Raw genomic sequence first — 18,513 nt, forward strand, 5'->3', positions numbered from 1 at the left:
ATGGGGGCCTGCGGCAGGATAATGTGGCCTAGGGAAGGTTTCATTTGTATGAAAGGGGCTGGTGTGGCTGGTACCTGCCCTATATCCCAGCATCAGCACTGGAATGATGCTGGCAGCTGCCAGGGAGCATGATCCATAGGAGAGAGCTTGGGACTGACAGTGGGTTGTTCCTAAGCTCTGAAGCAGAAGGGTTTAAACCTTTTATTTATATGTCTGGTCGAGTCTGTCAGAGTTGTGTCAAATATTTTTGACAAGCAAAAATGCCATTTGCTTCAGCTTAATGAAAAATGTTTTTTTTTCCCCTCTTCCCGCTAGCAACTAGAAGAATTGTAGTTTCAGTTGCAGACCCAAAAAGCTCCTCAAGACAAAGACACACAATACAAAACCAAAAAAAAAAACAAACAACCCCTTCTGATAGCTGAGAGAGTTGGCTGTTAGAAGGGATTCTCAGTTGGTGTTTTGGGCCTGTGTAAAATGAGGGTCTGGAGAGCATTCAATCATATGGTATCTTCTTTTATGAAGCTTTCTGGGCATATTATTCTAATGATGTTTAATGGAACTGATTTCTTCATCTCAACTGAGTCTTTTCCCAGCCCCACATCATTCTAATTTGCTCCTCTTATGAGAAGTATGAGAGTCAGGACTGGCTTGACTCACTGCAGACGAAGTGTTGTCCTGGTGGCTGTCTCGTCCCTCCTGGTGGGGATGCAATCATCCCAACATCTGGCTGTCTATGGCTGAGGGTTGTGTTGAGGCAAAGCTTGCATTAGGACCAGGATTTGTCAGAGGACCTCTTCTTGATTTTTCCCATCTCCTCCCAAAACCATTAGTTTTCTGCCATTTAGTAAGGAGTTATGTGAGCATCATGGTTTGGACAACACATGGTGCCTAGCCTGAGGTCCTGTGGCTGAGTCCTGTCTCCTCCTCCTTTCCTTCCTTTCTTCCCAGGCTGTAAAGTCATGGTGTGCCCTGATGTACAAGCTGTTTTGTTCCCCTTTCCCCATACCTCTTGTGGTCTCACTACTCCCTTTCTGAGAGGTGAGAGAACCAGAGCTCTGTGTGGTGTCCAAGTGACAGTTGCATAGTAGACTTGTACAGTAGCAACATGGTCTGGTTTGGAGCAGGGGGTTGTTGAACCCTGGGGCATAACTCGTCTACTCTGCAGGACATGGTACAAGCACTGCTCAGAAACAAGGGGTGGATCTGTGGCTGAATTTTATCTGGTCTCCTCATTGAGTGAGAACGGGGTTAAAATCCAGCCTGAGTCACGTCTGGCTGTGCAGAAGGTCTGGGTGCTACAGCTGGTATTGCACATTGAGCCCTAAATCTGGCTGGGTAGCCTGGGGCTGAGACACAGGATGCTGCAGACATGGGAAAAAGGTTTGTGTGTGTGCTCTGTTTGTTCTTTTTTGCCTGAGCCTTCCTCTTTGAGCACAGATCTCCCACCTGCATAACCTAACCCAGTGCTCAGCAAGGGAGATTCTCGCTTGGGTACCAGCTTGGAGAAGAGTAGGGCAGTGGGACAAGCTTATGAACACACACTACTCATCCTGCAGCTGAGAGTATTAGCTTGTGCATCCTGAGTCAGTACCAGGCTGTGTCACTGTCGGGTCCCCTGCCTTGCATTACATCCCCTGGGAGCTGCCAGGAGCCTGCCTGAGCTGTGCGGTAACATGGGTCTCAGGGATGCAAGCAAGGTCAGATGTCTGCTCAGAAATGAGATTGGTGATGATGCCACCGGTGCTGACAAATGGCCTGTCGTTAATCTCTGACTCATGGCAGCTGAGGGCAGAGGTGGAAGAAACCCATGAGGTCACTCGCAACCTTTCTCTCCAAGGAGCTGCACAGAACTTCCACCCTATACCTTTCTAGATGGGGTGGGCGCCTCTCCCCATCCAAGATTGACAGGGGTCTCTTCTTACCCACCTGGCCTGAGTGCTCGTGGGCAGGTGAAGGTGCATGGCATAACTCCAGTATAGCTCCAGTCAAGCTCCTAAGCATCTGGGAGCCAGCTACATGGTGCAAGGGGAGTGAGCCCCTCTTGGGGACTGGGTTCTGGCATGTGGCGTACCTGTGGATCAGCAGCAGTGCAAGCAGGACAAAAGGTTGAAATAAAGCTTGCGTCGTCCGTGTGGTGTAATACCGTTGTGATACACAAGGTGCTGTGCTGCTGGGAATTGCTGCAGGGAGCCGGGGGAGACGGGACCTGGGATGCTCAAACCCTGGCTGTTTTCCCCTTGCCAGAGCATTGTCTGGAGCCAGCTCTGCTGCGTGCTGTGGTCTTCCTTTGCTTTTTTAGTCCCTTTCCATGCTTTTTATAGAAAGGAGTTCTTTCCTTAGTTGCAAAGCACTGCTTGGAGGTTATAGCCAGAATAGCTAGGACCACCTGTGGTACTGGATGCTGGAGGGGATGCTGCAGCCGCTGCCCAGCCATGCTGGCAAGGGGCAGAGCTTCATTTCAGAGCTGCTATTGACTGTATGAGTACAAGCTTTGTGTATGTGTGCGGAACAGGTGACTTTCTCATTTGAATTATCTGGGAGGCTTGTTTTGTTCTCTTTCTGGAGGAAAGGGGACACAAGAATTCCACCTCTGACTCCCTCCAGATGCTTCAGCCCCTCGGGTAGCACTGAAAAGTTGATGGGGAGCAGGAGACAGGGGTACATGTGATGGAAGGGCAGAGGGGAAGCGTGCACTGATGGGGATGAGGCGGCCCTGGTATCGGGAGCACGAGGGCTGCCCCCAGCCCAGCCTGCAAACAGCTGCAGCACAGCCCGAGCTGTTCCTCCAGGATCCTCCCCCTCCGCCTCTGCTGAGCTGCAATTTCATTTTTCACTTTTCTTCCATCCCCTCTTAACTGGAAGAAGTCCTAAATAAAGTTGCTGTCACTTTTATTTATGGGCACAGAGGAAGAGACAGACAAAAAGCCTGTGTGCTCCTGACAGCTACAAAGCAGCCGGCTGTTTTTCTTCGCTCGCGTTGGCGAAGCAATCGATCCAGCCGCAGGCAAGCACCCTCCTCTGGAGTATGGGGCTCCTGTGTCCCCCTGCCCAGGGGGCTTCAAGAGGATGGATGGGAAGGGGTTCTGCATCCTGGATGCTGGCCATAGGGCTGTCAAAGGGCCAGGCTTGTCCGAAAACACCTGTCCTAAAGTTCTGGACCCTGAAAATACAGATGCGTGAACTCGCCTGCTTTAAAAATCCATCACAGGCTTCTTGTCTCCATCTTGATTGGTTCCAGTGAGGTCAACTTTTTTTAATAACTTCTGGACTTCGGCAGGGAAAACTATTTCCTTCAGGAAATAATATAATTAAGGTTGCCTGACACTTCTGATTATAAGCCCCTGTCTTCAGTTGCTTGAAACCACGCCAGCCTTTAACCATTTGGACTGAAACTTCACATGTCTCTGCCTCCGGCTGAATTTTTTTGGAAAATTTTTAGCAAAGAGGGTTTTAAGCTGTTCTCAGAATACAGTTTTGGGGAGAAAAAAGCATTAGTTTATCCACATCTTAAGAAAAAAAAAAACAAAACAAAACAACAAACAAGAGAAATTCTTGCAGTTGTTGTGCTGAAGAATCTCCAGTATCTTTGTGCTGTGAGACCAGGTCTGATAGTTATGGCAAAGGTTTTCAGCCAGACATCGGGGATCTGCTTATTGCTGACACCACGAAAATCCACCTTCCCCCTTCCAAGTTGTGAGCCTCTGAACAAGGCTGCTGTGTGGGTGTATTATATATAGTGTGTGCGAGGAGGTAGTGGACGCTGCGCTCCCACGGCAGGAACTGCGCAGCTTTACCATGTGTGAGTGCAGAACGTATGCCCCAGCTCTCACATGGGATGCCTGGCTGATGGGAAATTCTAGGCCCTTCTGTTGGTGCAAGTAAAACTCATCAATCCCTGATCCATGAAGCCCTGGCTTGTATGGAAGGATGGTTTGTGGAAATGCTATGTGTTTGGCTTAGCCCCATCCCGAGAAGTGGTTCATTTATCCCTTAGTCCTTGCAGTAGCATGCAGATGCATCATGTAGGACATGCGGTTGGCAATGTGTTTTGGGCTTCCTTCGGTGTTTTTGTAGGATCATAGAATGGTTTGAGTTGTAAAGGACCTTAAGATCATCCATTTCCAACCACCTGCCATGGACAGGGATGCCTCACAATAGACCAGGTTGCCTGAAACCCCATCCAATCTGGCCTTGAACACTGCCAGGGATGGAGCATTCATAACTTCCTTGGGCAACCTGTGACAGGGCCTCACTATCCTCACAGAAAAGAACTTCTTCTTTATGCCTAACCTGAACTTCCCCTGTTTAAATTTGAACCCATCACCCCTTGTCCTATCACTACAGTCCCTAATGAAGAGTCCCTCCCCAGCATCCCTATAGGCCCCCTTCAGATACTGGAAGGCTGCTATGAGGTCTCCACGCAGCTTCTCTTCTCCAGGCTGAACAGCCCCAACTTTCTCAGCCTGTCTTCATGCAGTAGGTGCTCCAGCCCCTGATTATCCTTGTGGCCTCCTCTGGACTTGCTCCAGCAGCTTCATGTCCTTCTTACATTTTGTGGGGACCTGTTTAAATATTTAATGTTTTTGCATTACAGTAATTGCAGGTTCCTCCTAACTCAGATTGTAAGCTACAGAAATGGCCAAAACAAGAGTATTTCCTGGAGGCAGCCCAACCAGATCCTGTAAAGCAGGTGTCACACTGACGAAGTGTCCTACCTGTAGCATTGCTGGTATATCAAGTCCTGGTGATGTTGGGTGAGCTCAGAAGGGATACAAGCCCTGCCCCAGGACTTGTCCCTGCTCTATGGCTGATGATTTTTGCTCCTTACATGAGCCTGCCTGATCTGTCAACAAGGCTGTCCCCTGTTTTTGGCTCAGTGGTAGCTATTGGCCTGATCCAGTTCCTTCAGTTGGCTTTGGGTGTGCTGAGTTCCTCCAGAGCCCAATTTGACCTCAGCAAATCTATGCTTCAGCTTCCAAAGAAAACTAGGCTGCTGAACCTGCTCATCCCATGAGGACAGGACATAGTTGTGTCAGGGGGTGTCAGTCCTTTCCATACAAGCAGGTTCCAGGGACACCTCTGAGCAAAGACATTGGGATTCAGCACTTTGTACCCAGCATCACATGCTGTTACTGTGAGAGCATCCTTCCTGCTTGAGCAAAGGATCTTGTTAAAATCTCCCAAAGGGTGCTTGTTGCTAAGCCCATCTCTCTTGTTACACCCCTATTAAGCCAAGAGCAACAGCTCACGCAGGTCCCTGGCAGGTATTGACAAACAAGCCTCGCTGCCTGCTGTAGCCTGGTCTCATAAAGTCATAGAGTGGTTTGGGTTGGAAAGGACCTTAAGATCATCCTGCCATGGGAAGGGACACCTCACACTAAAGCATACAACCCAAGGCTCTGGCCAGCCTGACCTTGAGCCCTGCCAGGGCTGGAGCATTTACCACTTCTTTGGGCAGCCCATTCCAGTGCCTCACCACCCTCACAGTAAAGAACTTCTTCCTTATATCTAACCCAAACTTCCCCTGTTGAAGTTAAAACCCATTACCTTTTGTCCTATCACCTCAGCCCTTTACAAAGAGGCTCTTCTTCATGTGCGGGTTTTAAGAAAAACTCACAAAATAAAACACCAACAACACAAGAAGTTGCTCTGGCATTGCAGAGCTAAGGGGGGATTGGTGGGGTGAAGCCCTTTCCCCTCCTTGCCAGTCACTTGTCAGCTCCAGGGTGCATGGCAGAGCAGCTTTTGAGTGATGGGGCATTGCTGGTGTTAGGCTTAGGGCAGCTGGAGTTAAATTTCTCCATAGCTGACACCTGACAAGCATGATGAATTGCGGCACACCGTGGCTGCCGCTGTGACAAACGGTCCACTTCCCTCATTTTAAGCTCTGGGAAAACTTTTTAATTATTTCCCATCGCTTTGCAAATGAGGGTTTCTCCATCAGGCATGAGGCAGAGCTTTGGGGGGGGTGTGGTGTGTGTGTGTGTGGTGTTAATCATCTATTTATTTAGTTATATATTTACTTGTTATTTACTTAGGTTTCATAAGCAAGTGAGGGGTGGATAGGATTGTAATTTGGGTTTCTATAGCATCCTCCTGCTGACTCCCCTGGGCTTTGGATGGGGTCCCAGTAAGGGCTCTGGCAAAGCTCATCAGCTTGGGGTTGGGTGCTAATTAAAGCATGTGGTGCTCCAGGCTTGGAGTCGCTGTTGCCCTTGGGAAAGTGTCTCTGCAGGAGCGACTCCCAGACATTCCTCTTGCCAGTGGATTTGGCTCTTATTTTTCATTTTTAATAATGCAGAACCATAAGACTTTACTTTTTTTTTTCTCCTCAAAGCATTTAAAAAGGAGGTGGGGGGAGGAACAACACAAGCTCAGCCACAATAGCTAGATAATGAGAGCGGATCTTGACTGATAATTTGTTTGTCTAACACAAAAAGCATATTTGCTGCTATAACTGAAGGCACTGCTGGTTACAGTAATGCCTCAGACGCATAGCACAGAAAAGTCTCTCTCCTGCTTCCAGTCCTCCGTGTCTGTGCTGCAAAGCCGTACGTGCATACTTTCCCCTTCACACTCCCAGGTTCAATCGGATTGGCCTCTCCCTGCACGGTTTAACACGTGTGTGAGGCTTTCCAGGATTAGGGCTTAGGCAGTGCAAGACCTTGTGGACAAATGCCTTGGTGCGGGGCTGACATTTTAGTGCTGTTTTGTCTGGGGAGGGTTGCTGTCTGTCTTGAAAGAAGATCAGAGATGCCCCAAGCTGCGGTTGTTTTTTTTGTCCCTCTCTCCTTTCATGTCTATAAATCGAAATTAAGCAAATGCGTGTTTATGGGGTTGGATTGTGATGCTCCTGTGGAAGGACTCTTCATCTAAACTAGCTTCATGTTCACACTTCGTTACCCCCAGCTCTCAAGGCTGGAAAACAGATGCCTCTCTCCCTTTGGTTGTTCTCTAAACTTGGAGAGACGGCAGAGCTCCACCTGGTAACCTGACTGTGTGTCTCTTCTCTTCTGTTGAAGAAACCCCCAGATCTGAGTGGTGGAGGTTGGTCAAGCAGCCAGAAGAGTCTGACACACGCTGGTGAGAAGCTGGGGACTCCCCAAGGACTTTGGACTAGTGGAAAGGTAAGAGGTTAAAACACTTGCTCACCCAGTTTGTCCTGCTTGTGTGCTCTGGGCCAGTTGGTGTCGGGCCATGTGTCTTTTGGTGTGTACTAAAGCATGGGAAAGGGTTGATCCTATCTCTGGTGCTTGAGCAGCTCCATGGCTGCTGTGCAAAGAGGGCAGATTATGACAGTGTTTATTTAGGTTGTAGAGGACCAGGTTTGGATGAACATCATGGAAAATGCACTTCTCCATAGGGAACCCTCCCACATGAAATCCCTTGGGACAGCTCAGGGATGAGTGATCTAACTGTGGTAGCAGAGCTCCTGTGGTAGCTGAGCTACCCTGGAGCAGGTAAGTGTTACCCAACCCTGCTTTGTGACCTCACCTCTCACAGACAAGCACAACTTCAAGCTCTCAGGTCTGTGAGATGTTGTTTCTGCTTCGGAGGGCTGCAGCATCACAGGTGTGATGAACTTCCCTGGGCTCTGAAAAGGGCTGCATCCCCTTAGGAGACCATGACCATCACCAGCCATGGTCAAGGGGGTGCCCCAACTCTGTTGCAAATGTACTTCGTGTGGGGCTGTGATAACACAGTGTTGCTTGAGAAGAGATTTGGGGTCATCTCCAAGCCATGGGGACCCTGCTGGATTAGGAAAGGGGCCTATGGAGGGGGCTGCCCCACTTGGGGACACAGACCCTGCAGAAGCTGGTGCTGTGCTTGAGAAATGAAAATGATGAATTAAAATTTAACAAGTCTCTAAATGCCAGGCAAGGACATCTGAAGTGTGAATTGTCACCATTTGACTAGCGCAGCCTCCCACTTAGCTAAAGCTGCATGGATTTAATTATGTTGATCTTGGAAAAGCAATAGCTTACACCAAAGAGGACAAACTGTTGGCCAAAACAGCATGAAGTGCCATGAATTTTCCCTGCGCAGCTCCCCTGCTCTCTCCCCTTGCATCATACTTCATAGGGGTGTTTCACAGTCCCTCTCACTCTGTAATCAGCAGAGTCCTGTATCCTCTGAGCCACAGGCAAGGACAGAACTGCTCCCTATGTGCAAGGCTCTGGATTAAAAAGCTCAAGGTTAAGTGACTGCTGGGGTGGGCAGCACCTGAAGGAGCCACAGTGAGGAGTGGGCCAGGGATGCTCTGCAGTAACAAAACCTTGCCCTCAGCACTGCCTGGTGGTGTCATCCACGGAGTGGTGTAGAATAAGACCTCTTCCCTCCCATCCTTGGTGTGGACTGGCCCACTCATGGGACTCCTTGCATCTCTGCAAATAGAGCAGTTTGAGGAGTGTATATCGCTAATAATACCAATTACTGTTACATGCTGCTACAAGGTACACAGGCAGTAATGGGATCCAGGGGGGATGAAATGAAAGCGATATAATGCGGTGAGATAAATTAGCACTGTAAAATTAGCCATGGGTCTAGTCAGGGATCTGACAAATGTGTCGCAGCTTCAGTACAAGCTCTGAGCGCTGCTGAATTGGATTTAGTGGCCCAGAGCAAAGCAGATGGGAGCAAGGGAAAAAAGAGTTTGAGGGGTCTCCGTACACACATGCTAATGGTTAACTGTTTGTTTCTTCCTCGGCTTTGCTGAATGATACGTCCCCTGGTGCCTGCTCGTACACAGCAGAGGAGGAATAAAAACCTGGCCCCATTGATGTGCTGTTGGAGTAGCTTGAGCCTGGCAGAGACATGGGAAGGGCATTGGAGAAGCAGCAGGAGGCTGGTTCCGCTCCCAGCCTTGGTGCCCCAGCTGCTGGCCCCTGCCCTTCGTCATCCCTGTGGGCTTCCCCACCTGGATTTGCTCCCCAGGGATCATCAGTGGGTTCAAGTGGGATGTGTGGCAGGCATTTGTGAATGTTTTAGCCTTGTAGGGAGGACAGAAAGCTGTTTTCTGCTCCTGTTTTTCAGCCTGGCCTGTTTTCCCATGCCTGGCCCGTCACTGGGGCAGAAGGATGGCTGGAGCCAGGCATCCTGCATCATGCCTGTTCACCAAGGGTGTGCAGTCATCCCTTTCAAGCCCAGATACACACATTATCCTTCCCCCTCTGATGCAGAGGGTGGAAGCCAGGAGATGCTTTTTGTGCCTCGGGGAGGCTGGGAAATGGATGTGGCCAGCTGCAGTGGGATCTTCTTCCTGGTGGCTCATTAGGACAGGCTCCACTGGAGGGATGCAAACAGTCCTGCTGTGAGCGATGGATGGCCAGAGAGAGCTGCTTGCAGATTGGTAAATGCAGGCTAATTGCATGTTTAGTGGCTGACACATTATACAGGGTCTAGGGAGGGGTAGGCATGATTTAGGTCTGGTTTGATAAGGCATGTCATGTGGCTCACTTAATAGCAATAATAAAAGGAGAAAAATTCTGCATTTGCTTTGTAGCACTCTGTGGTAGAGCAGTGTGGGGCAGAGGGCTTGTAAGGGGGTCTGAGGTGCATGGTGGGTACATGGCAGAAGTGTCTGTGGGAGGAGACCGGCTTGTTACATCCGTGGGGACAGCATTGCAGAGGGAAGGCTGCTGTCTTGGGCAGTTCTGCAGCAGCACCAGGCTGAGAAACAAATCCCAAGGGATTGTGTCGGCACTTCCTGGAGCATCCCAAGAGTGAACTTGTGGGCTGAGCCCCCATGGAGGGAGACTTGAGGAGATGAGTTCCAGTCTATTGTCAGCAGTCGCTGCTACAAGCAAGGCAGGAGGTGCAGTGGTGACTCTTTTAGGGTATCTCAGACCACAGTCACCCCCAGGACCAGCAGGGTGATGAACTGCAGCAGTGGAGGGAGCCCCTTCTTCAACTTTGCTGATGGAGAAGTAGTGATGTGGGACTGCAGCAGGACAATGAACCTGCAGTTGGAGTGCTGGTAGCAGCACAAATAGAAATACAACTTCTGTTCTTGTGCAGCAATGATATATCTTGTTTCTATTGACTTTCTTAAACCTCTAAAATACATTGTAGATTGATCTACAAATCTGCAAAAAGCACCTGTGTTTTGGGGTTTTTTGATGTTTTTTTTTTCGAAGTCTAAAGCAATTTTCTGCCTGCTCCTTGTGGTTGGCTCTGAACAGACACATGTTCTCTTGTCCTCTTGGAGGCTGGCTTGCTGCCACGGTGGTAGGAAGTTTAGTAATACTTGAGCTGGATCGATTCAAGCCCATTATCTGTGCTGCTTGGGACTCGGCAGAGAAGGGAAAAAAAACCCTACTCTCTGCTAACGCATCAAAGCCCTGCGATAAGGATACACGGTTGAGCTCTATTTATAGATGGACAGATGTCTTGCCAAAGCTCTGCTGCTGTCACTTGGTTATGCAGTTCTTGCGTGTTTAGCAGTGTTCAGGTCTGACGGAATCCGTTCTACCTTCTGGCTTAGATGTGTCCCCTCCAGGCACAGCCCACAATATTACTGCTTCTCAGGGGCCTCTGTCCTTCCTCCAAGTAGGGACCTGCTTCTTAGATGGGAAGAACTAAATGCCTGAGAGGTCTTAGGTGCTCATGGAGTAGGCGATTGGGTTAAGGTCTGACTGGGGATGTCCCATCTTGCTCTTGGATCTTCATAGACCTTGGAGCTCCAGCGCAGGACTGCCACCAATGCTACATCAGATCAGTGTGATTGCCTAGTTGAGTGTTCACAGCTTAAGCATGGACATCCCCCATTTCCTGTAGTGCCTGGTCCTCAGCATTGCCACCCTTCCAGCAAAGATGTTTTTCCTACTTCTCACCCTAAACCTCCCAAGCAACAATGTGTGGCTACTGCCATGTTGCATTTCATGAGTTTTCCTCCTTCACCAAATACTGTCAAGGACATTTAAATCAGTACCAGCCATGAAAACTGCATGATTAGAGATTTTCCCCAGGCCAAGTTAGCACAGGTCTTGCAGTGTATGTGCACACGCATCTTCATGAGTGCCTGGGTTTTGGTGGGATAGTGAAAAGGGTGGGCTTGCCAAGTCCAGATTCAGTTCCTGGCATTATGGAGTGCCCATGCTGATACGGTACAGTTGTTCTTCCTTTCCTTCCATACACTGCTCTGTCACAATAGTCATGAAAATGGGAATGGAGAAAGGCAAAGGCTTCATTCTGCCATGCTTCGGGGATTTTTGTTGAAGGTGCTGTGCTGGTGTCCCCTCAGTTATAATCTTAGGAAGCAGTGGTCTGATGGGACTCTGCAGCCACATTTTTTTTTTGCAACAGACTTGCAAAAACATCCAGTTTGGACTTGAGAGCTCAAAAGTCCTCTGCACCGAGCAAGAGACTGAGCATACGCATGGCTGCTCAGGGCTTTATCCAGCCTGCTCCTCAAAGCCCCTGGGAATGAAGTGAGGATATGCTGTTTGGGCCACTGTTCCGGTGCTGGCAGGCTCTCAAGGGGATAAAAGTTTCTTCTTGCATCCAGTGAGAACCTTTTCAGCTACTGCCCACTGCCACTCATCCTCTTGCTGTGAAGAGCCTGCCTCGGTCTTCTCAATAACTTTCCATTCCACCTCAGCATCCCACGCTCAATTTCTTCCAGTTAGCCAACACGTGTCTTTTCTTTGGTCTCTGAAAGCAATGTCTTGATGTGGTCCAAGTGCTGTGTGAGCTGCTGGCCGTGTCACTGCTCCCGTAGATCAGCATCCTGTTGTCCTGCTTTGCTGGCAGGGCAGGCAGCTGGCCCCTGCCTGGACCCACACTGTTATGGGATGGATATCCCAAGCCCAGCAGCACCACACCATGAAAACGGTCTGGAGATATCATAATAAATGTGGGGGGTTTTTTGTTTGTTTTTTTGGTTTTTTTTGAGGCTCCAGTGGACTGGGGGATTGGAACGGGATGATCTTAAGCTCCTTTCCAACCCAAACCATTGTATGATTCTATCGTTCTATCATTCTATCTATCTATCATTCTAAGAGTGTGGTTGCAAGAGGGAAGGAGTCATCCCTTGGCATGTTTGTGGACCAAGATGTGACTTTTGTTTCTTAACATGTCCCCTTGGTCAGGTGCAGGGCAGTTGCATGATGGTTTAGGGCTATGCGCCATTCCCAAGACTGGGAGAAAGGAGATTTCTTCTCCCCAGGGTATTGGTAATGTATTCGCCTGCACAGCTCCTGCAGAGTGCTCCAAGTATCTCTTGCTCTCCGTTTGGTTTTAGTTTGTCTCCAGGGTGCTGCTTAGCTTCACTCATATGTTCCTCTGACGGGTGGGCAAGACAGGAAGCAAATACCTTTGTTACAAAACCACATATGGGCTTTCAGCGGGTGATGACACTTCCCCAAGCTATCTGTCTGGTGAATGCACTTCCCCAGCCTGTTTAAATTCACAGGAGTGTTACTTAGCTGCTCAGGTGGGCCATAGATGTCAAGAAAAATGTCAGTGTCAGGAGCAAACTTTAATGCAAGGCATCCTGCTGTTCTGTGTGATGGGTGATGAATGAAACCCCAATGTGACAAGGGCTGTGGATGTGAGAGAGGGACTGTCTGCTGTGTCTGGTATGGGAGCTGTGGCTTGTGAAAGAGGCAGCAGTAGTGCTGGAGGTGACATTTTACAGCTAGTCCAGGATTCTGAGCTGCAGTGTGGTGGAGTAAATGAGGGCTCTGATGGAGAGAAGAAGTGTTTTCCAATTAAAAGAAATAACCATCAGCAGGAGCAATTGTTCCCCCTCCAAAACCATTTCAGTTGGTGTTGTGGCTGCTGTGGGTCTCGCAGCTCCTAGAAGACCATGGTGGTGGATACATACATGATGCTTTGTGCAGCAGAGATGGGGATTGCAGGGCTACAATTGTGGGGGGCATTAATATGGGGTGAGAGCTGCCACACTGAGTCCTGGCTCTGAGCTGGAGGTGGGCATATGGGTGTATAAAGCAGGTATCCTGCTACATGAGATAGAGAGGGGAAAAGTGTAGACCTGCCTTCTTGTGCTCCCCCTTCATGCGTAAGGGAAGCGGGTGCTGGTGGTGATCCAGCAGAGGAGCTGTTCAGCTGTGACGAAGATGGGCAGGATCCCATATTCAGGAAGAGGGGTGAAGAGCACAGCTGCACACACCTGGATTTCTTCTGTGGCCATGGTGCTCCCAGGATCACATTTCTTTAGAGCTGTTCAGAGGGGAGGGAGACTGCAGCACTGATACCATCCCTTAGCACTGTCTATTGTCTTATTTTTCCCTTTAGGATTACTCTTTTTAAGCTCTGGATAGCTCTAAGAAACCTCCACTGAGGCCCCATGTCTCCAGGGCAACTTAAAGCACACACCAGCCCATCAGCATTCGCCACATCCCCTAATGAGGACGGCTCAGGGCTGCCCTTCAGTAGGATCACATATTACCGGCTCTTTTTTTCCTTCCTCTTGCCCTAAATTGTTGCACTTTACATCGGAAAGGAGGGGCATGCACGTGGGGGCCAGCACAATTTATGGATCAGAGATTTATACGCTGCTGCGATGCTGTATTTTTTCCCCACAGTGACACTTTATTGCCACAAATTACCAAACAGGGAAGGTTACGAGAGTGACAGCAGGCAGGGCTGTAAAGGACAGGAACAAACGGCAGCAGGAAAAGTACCCAGAGGAGAGGGGGAGGTTGGGCATCATGCAGGAGTAAAACAAGGCAGGAGGAGGGACGAGCATCAGAGTCAGCTTGCCTTGCAATGAGACATGTGAGTGAAGCCTGGGAATCAGTGTGCCTTCCCCGGTGCATGGGCATGGTTGGAGTTTGGATGCTTTAAATCCCTGATTTTTTTTTTCCTCCCCACACAAAGTTGTAATGCGCTTCCTCAGGCCACTTTTTCCTAGGGGAATTGCAGGATTTTAGTCGCTGAAGGCTTTTCCCTGTACGCTGGGTAATACCAGCAGGAAAAAGCATCCTTGGGAAGTGAGATTTTATCTTCCTTCTGAACATCCTCCATCCCTAGTAGTGTTCAGCCCATGGTAGGTGTGCTTGGGGTGGTGGTGATATCCCTGTGCTAGCCCCTGCACCAGCTATCAGTAAAACCCTGAAGTGACCATACGGAGTAGACAGATCCAGCTTCCCGGAGGTGGGAAGCAGCAGATTCTTATCTTGGCTGGCTGAGGTCTTGTTGTCATTCGAACCATGGCACCAGCAGTACTGGAGTCGGGATTGCTGTGGGCAAATCACAGGAGCACTGTGGTTCCCATGAGAAAGTTATTTACAATCTTGTTTTCTCACTTAGTTTTTAGTGCTCTTCCTGTGTGCTGTAGGGAGAGTTGGGTCTTCCAGCTCTGTCAGGCTTGGATCTGGAGGCTGAAGGCTAGTGGCATCAATTTTTCTGCCTTATTGGTAGAGGGAGGGATAGGCAGCATTCAGAGGATTATTAAGAAGTTTTCTGCCTCGCAAATGGCTGCTGAATTTCCTTACTTCATGGTTGCAGGGGGAGGAAAGGTCCCAGGCTTGCCCTTTGGGACAGGACGGTCACTTATGTCCATCTCTGTTAGTATATTCAATGTATGTGATGGTGCGTGGGGCACAAGCAGCAGCCCTTGGGCACTATGTTATCTACCTTGCCACCGAGTGCCTGCAGCAGCACTGCTGCGACGTGCTTCAGCTTTGGTTGAGTGACTCCGTCTGCGCCCACTCACCCAAGTTAGATCAGCTTAACTTCAAACGAATGTGGAAACTGAAAGGCTTGAGCGTGGTGGAGGTATTAAGGCTGCCTTTGAGCTGGAGATGCTACTCAAAGCTGCCGGGGAGCTGTCACTCTATTGTTCTTGCAACAAAACGCAACCAGAGGCGCTGAGAGATGCGGAGGCTCTGGAGCCATAGGCAAAATTGCTTTTAACAATCAGAAATGTGCTACAGTCATGGGGCTCACTACGTGAACCTCCTCCATCCTCGCTGGCAGCAAGACAGAGGGGATTCAGGTCACCTCTGCACCACAATGGACCGCCACACAAGGCAATTTGACTTATCTATTCCTACACTTGTAAAAGATAACTTCCCTGATTCCCCATAAGCCAGATATTTAATCTTCCTTGAGGGAAGCAATGTCTAAAGCATGCAGGACATCACAAACATTAGTAAGCGATCAATAGGCTAAATCCTGAGGTATCTTACCTAGACTTTGCTGGAGTAAAGGTTGACAAAGTGCTGAGTAGTTACTCAAGACTTCAGCCCTGTACTGAGGGCAGGAAAAGTGATTGACTGATTTACTGATGATGCATTTCTCTATGAATCTAGTCTGCCTGTTAGTCACAAACGCTCATTTGACCATAAATTGTGGGCTGCAGAGAGCTTTTCCTACAGCACTGCTGCGCAAAAAGAATTCAGAGGAATGGCTTCTTCGGTGAAAAAATAGTTTTGGTTCAACTGCAATAGCTTGCGTTTCTGTGTTGTGCTTGGCAAACAGCCTCAGCAGAAGAAAGTGAAAGCCCACTTGTGAAAAGGATCAAGCCCTGGGTTTTGACGCAATGTTTAGATCTCCTTTCAAACTGGTTTTAGGTTTTCTTCCTGAACCAGAAAGCCAGCCGAGCTTCAGAAGATCCCACTGAAACCTTTTATCCTCACCCTCTGTGCCTGGCTTCTGCAGCGAAGCAGCAACATAGAACACATGGCTCTTCTTAAACCTGGCACTGCAAACCTGTACTTCATTTACTTTTAGCTCACCCAGCTGTGTGAAGGCTCAGGTGCTGGCCTGAGCTGGGATGTGTAAGGCTGTGGAGGGGCAGCACTCGCACCCCTGGGTTTGCTCCCACACTGTGGGAGTTTATCCTGCCTTGATGGACTCTTGGGAAGCTTGTGGGAGACAGCAGCCAACACCACCTCATCCCCCATGCAAGCTTAGGCAAAGCATTAGCTGCTTCTGCAGCAAAGTAAGAGTGAGAGCCCTTTGGAGGTGCCATATGGAGTAACAATCACCCCAAAGCCTCAGCAGCTGGGACATTGCTTGCTTGGCCCCTGTTCTCGAATCGTCATCCCATTTCTGATCCCTTAACCGAGTAGTTTCATGTTATTTCAGGAATAAAATGATGCTAATATGTCACCTCTAAGGCTGTTCCCCCACCCCCAGTGTTAATTCTCCTTTGTTTTGAGCCGGGCAGCTTCTGGCTATCCCTGCTGCAGCTTCCAGAGCCTGTGCTCACTGCTGCAGCATGTGGATGCGCCCACAGTGGGTGCCATAGGAAGCTGCTCAGACAAATTTGTGCATGTGTATATGCCTCTCGAAGTATTTCCCGTTAATTAATGGACACTGGAGCCTGTCGTCTGTAACGAGCACTCGCTGGCAGGTGATAAATTGCTTGTATGACAAGATGGCAATGAAAGCTGGGTGAGCTGTGGCTGTCGGCGCTGGGTTTGGGAGCGAGGGGTGAATGTCAGTCAATATCTGGGTGGGAAGAGGGATGGTGAAAAGCCCAGTAGTTGATCACAAGATCCCTGAGGTATCCCTCCTGCTTGAGCTGGAGAAGCCCTCGCTATGGGGTCCAGCAAAAGGACAGTGATGCTGCATCAGATGCCATGATTAGCCGGCAAACCCCAGCCCCATTGCTGCTTTTTGATGTGAAGGGACGATGAGGAAGGGGCTTGAACCATGGTAGCCACCCCTGCTCCAAAGAGGTGCTACCTGGGCCTTGGATGGATACACTAAGAAAAACCCCCCTCGACCCACACTGAGGTTTTTCTGTCTCCTACACCCCAGAGAAGGCTCTGGGATCTGTGCTCCAGCAGTGCATGCTTCCAGCAAGCCCTGCTTGGCAGTGCCCTGCAGGAGTGCCAGCACCATACATCCCTGGCATGCCTGCTGGGACCCCTGGACCAGTGGTGGCTTGAAGCTTGGCTGAGTACCTCCATGCAAGACCAATACCTTTGGTGGCTTTGCTGGGCAGCATTCACGGAAGTGTATGTGTTCATACCACTACTACCTGGGTCTCAAACCCAGGCAGCGAGTGGCGGTTGAGGTGTCGTGTTGCACGGCGATATGAGGGTAATCCTTATGGGTGTGCTGGAGTGAAGGGCTGAATGTGATGGGTCTGAGTTGATAGTGTTCACAGCCTATTCAGTCATAGTCCTTCACTGAGCCCAAAGACTTAACCCCCCACAGTTTCGCCTAGTCTGCGGCAACAACACTGGCACCAAAATCAAGAGCCTCCAGGAGAGCAGACACAGACTAAGTGATTCTTGCTGCGTCCCCAGTGGGACTAATCCCAGTTGCATCCCTCTGGAGCACAGCATGCAAGTTGTAGATTCATCTCCGTTTTGACTGGTACTCTGAAACTGAGGTTCAGTCATCTGTTGTGCTCATTAGGACTCCAGCAGCCAGAGCAGGCATCCTGCTTGGAAGGACAGTACGGGTGCTGGGCACCCTGCGGGATGCCCTCTGCTCTGGGACCTGTCACAAAACATGGGGAGCAGTCTGCATTTACTGGGAAACTGAATTACCTGCTTCCCCAAGTGGGGAAAATAATAATAATAAAAAAAGTCCCTTCCACTAGGTCACGAGCCATTACCTCGAGGGGCCCTTCATCAGCTGATGAATTCTACTTAATAAAATAAATACTGAGAGAAAATGTAATTGGATTTCATTTATTACCCAGTTCCGCCTAGCAGCCCCAGATTATACAAAAGCAATTAGAGAAAGCTCTCCATTAATAGCTATCTTCAAGCCGCCCAATGGGCTCATTCCATCAAACCTTCTGGCTCATGTAATTTCCTTTCTTGGAGCTTGCTCCTGGCTGGGGGAGGATGTGGGGTGCACAGCGCCATTGCCAGCAGCCTGTAAACAAAAGCAGCCCTGTCTAATGCTTGTGCAGGCATCATCTTCCCAAGCACATGGTTCTGCCAATGGGTCTCCTGGTTTGGGGCGAGAAGCCAGAGCACCTGGGCAGTTTGGCTGAGGACTAGAGTTTGGTTGTGTCTTCCCTAGGGTGGGAGCATCCTTCCTCTGCTTTACATTGCCACATGGTACATCTCTCTGTGCTGTTCATCAGTGGGTATGCAAGTCCAAAGTGGCTAGTGGGTGTAATGCTGTCCACCTCAGGATGCGATGGTTCTCTGGTGCTGATCTTTCCCCCAATGCCAACAGGTTGCATAGCAGCTTCTGTCTCTGCCAGCTTGGAGGGACACAGCAGAATACTTCTGCTTCCTTGATCTTTTAATGGCAGCTCAGGGAGGGCCTGGGACAGCTTGCTAAGATTGGGCAGAGGAATGTGCATCTCATAGCATCTCTGAAAGCCAACACAGGGAAGGGTGTTTGAGGCCTGTCACAGGGCAAGGACAGATGTCTGGCACTTGTGTTGTGACTGAGGACAATGTGCAGGTTAATCTTTAGCAAAGGCTTAGCCAGGTATCTACCCTTAATCCCTGTTTACTGTGGTAGAAGAGGAAAGGCAATTATGGTGGAGATGGCGTTTGTGGAAGGAGACACTGCTTGATCCTGGTGCATGGTCAGTGAGGAGTGGTCCAGCCAGCTGGGTGGTAG

General features: G+C 49.5%; 1 protein-coding gene across 3 annotated transcripts in view; it reads left to right on the forward strand.

The window, feature by feature from the left end:
* CNTFR (ciliary neurotrophic factor receptor) overlaps window positions 1-18,513 on the forward strand; it is a 205,948-nt gene that overhangs the window by 45,215 nt on the left and 142,220 nt on the right. For all 3 annotated transcript variants that reach the window (XM_062620385.1, XM_062620386.1, XM_062620384.1), the window contains one exon: window positions 7,023-7,127. The gene's annotated coding sequence lies outside the window, so the exon portion shown is untranslated. Of the gene's footprint in view, window positions 1-7,022; window positions 7,128-18,513 lie in introns of those variants that run through there.

Source organism: Pezoporus occidentalis, unplaced genomic scaffold (genome assembly GCF_034315485.1).
Source record: "Pezoporus occidentalis ecotype Australia unplaced genomic scaffold, CSIRO_AGI_Poc_V1 ctg220, whole genome shotgun sequence".
Lineage (NCBI taxonomy): Eukaryota > Metazoa > Chordata > Aves > Psittaciformes > Psittacidae > Pezoporus > Pezoporus occidentalis.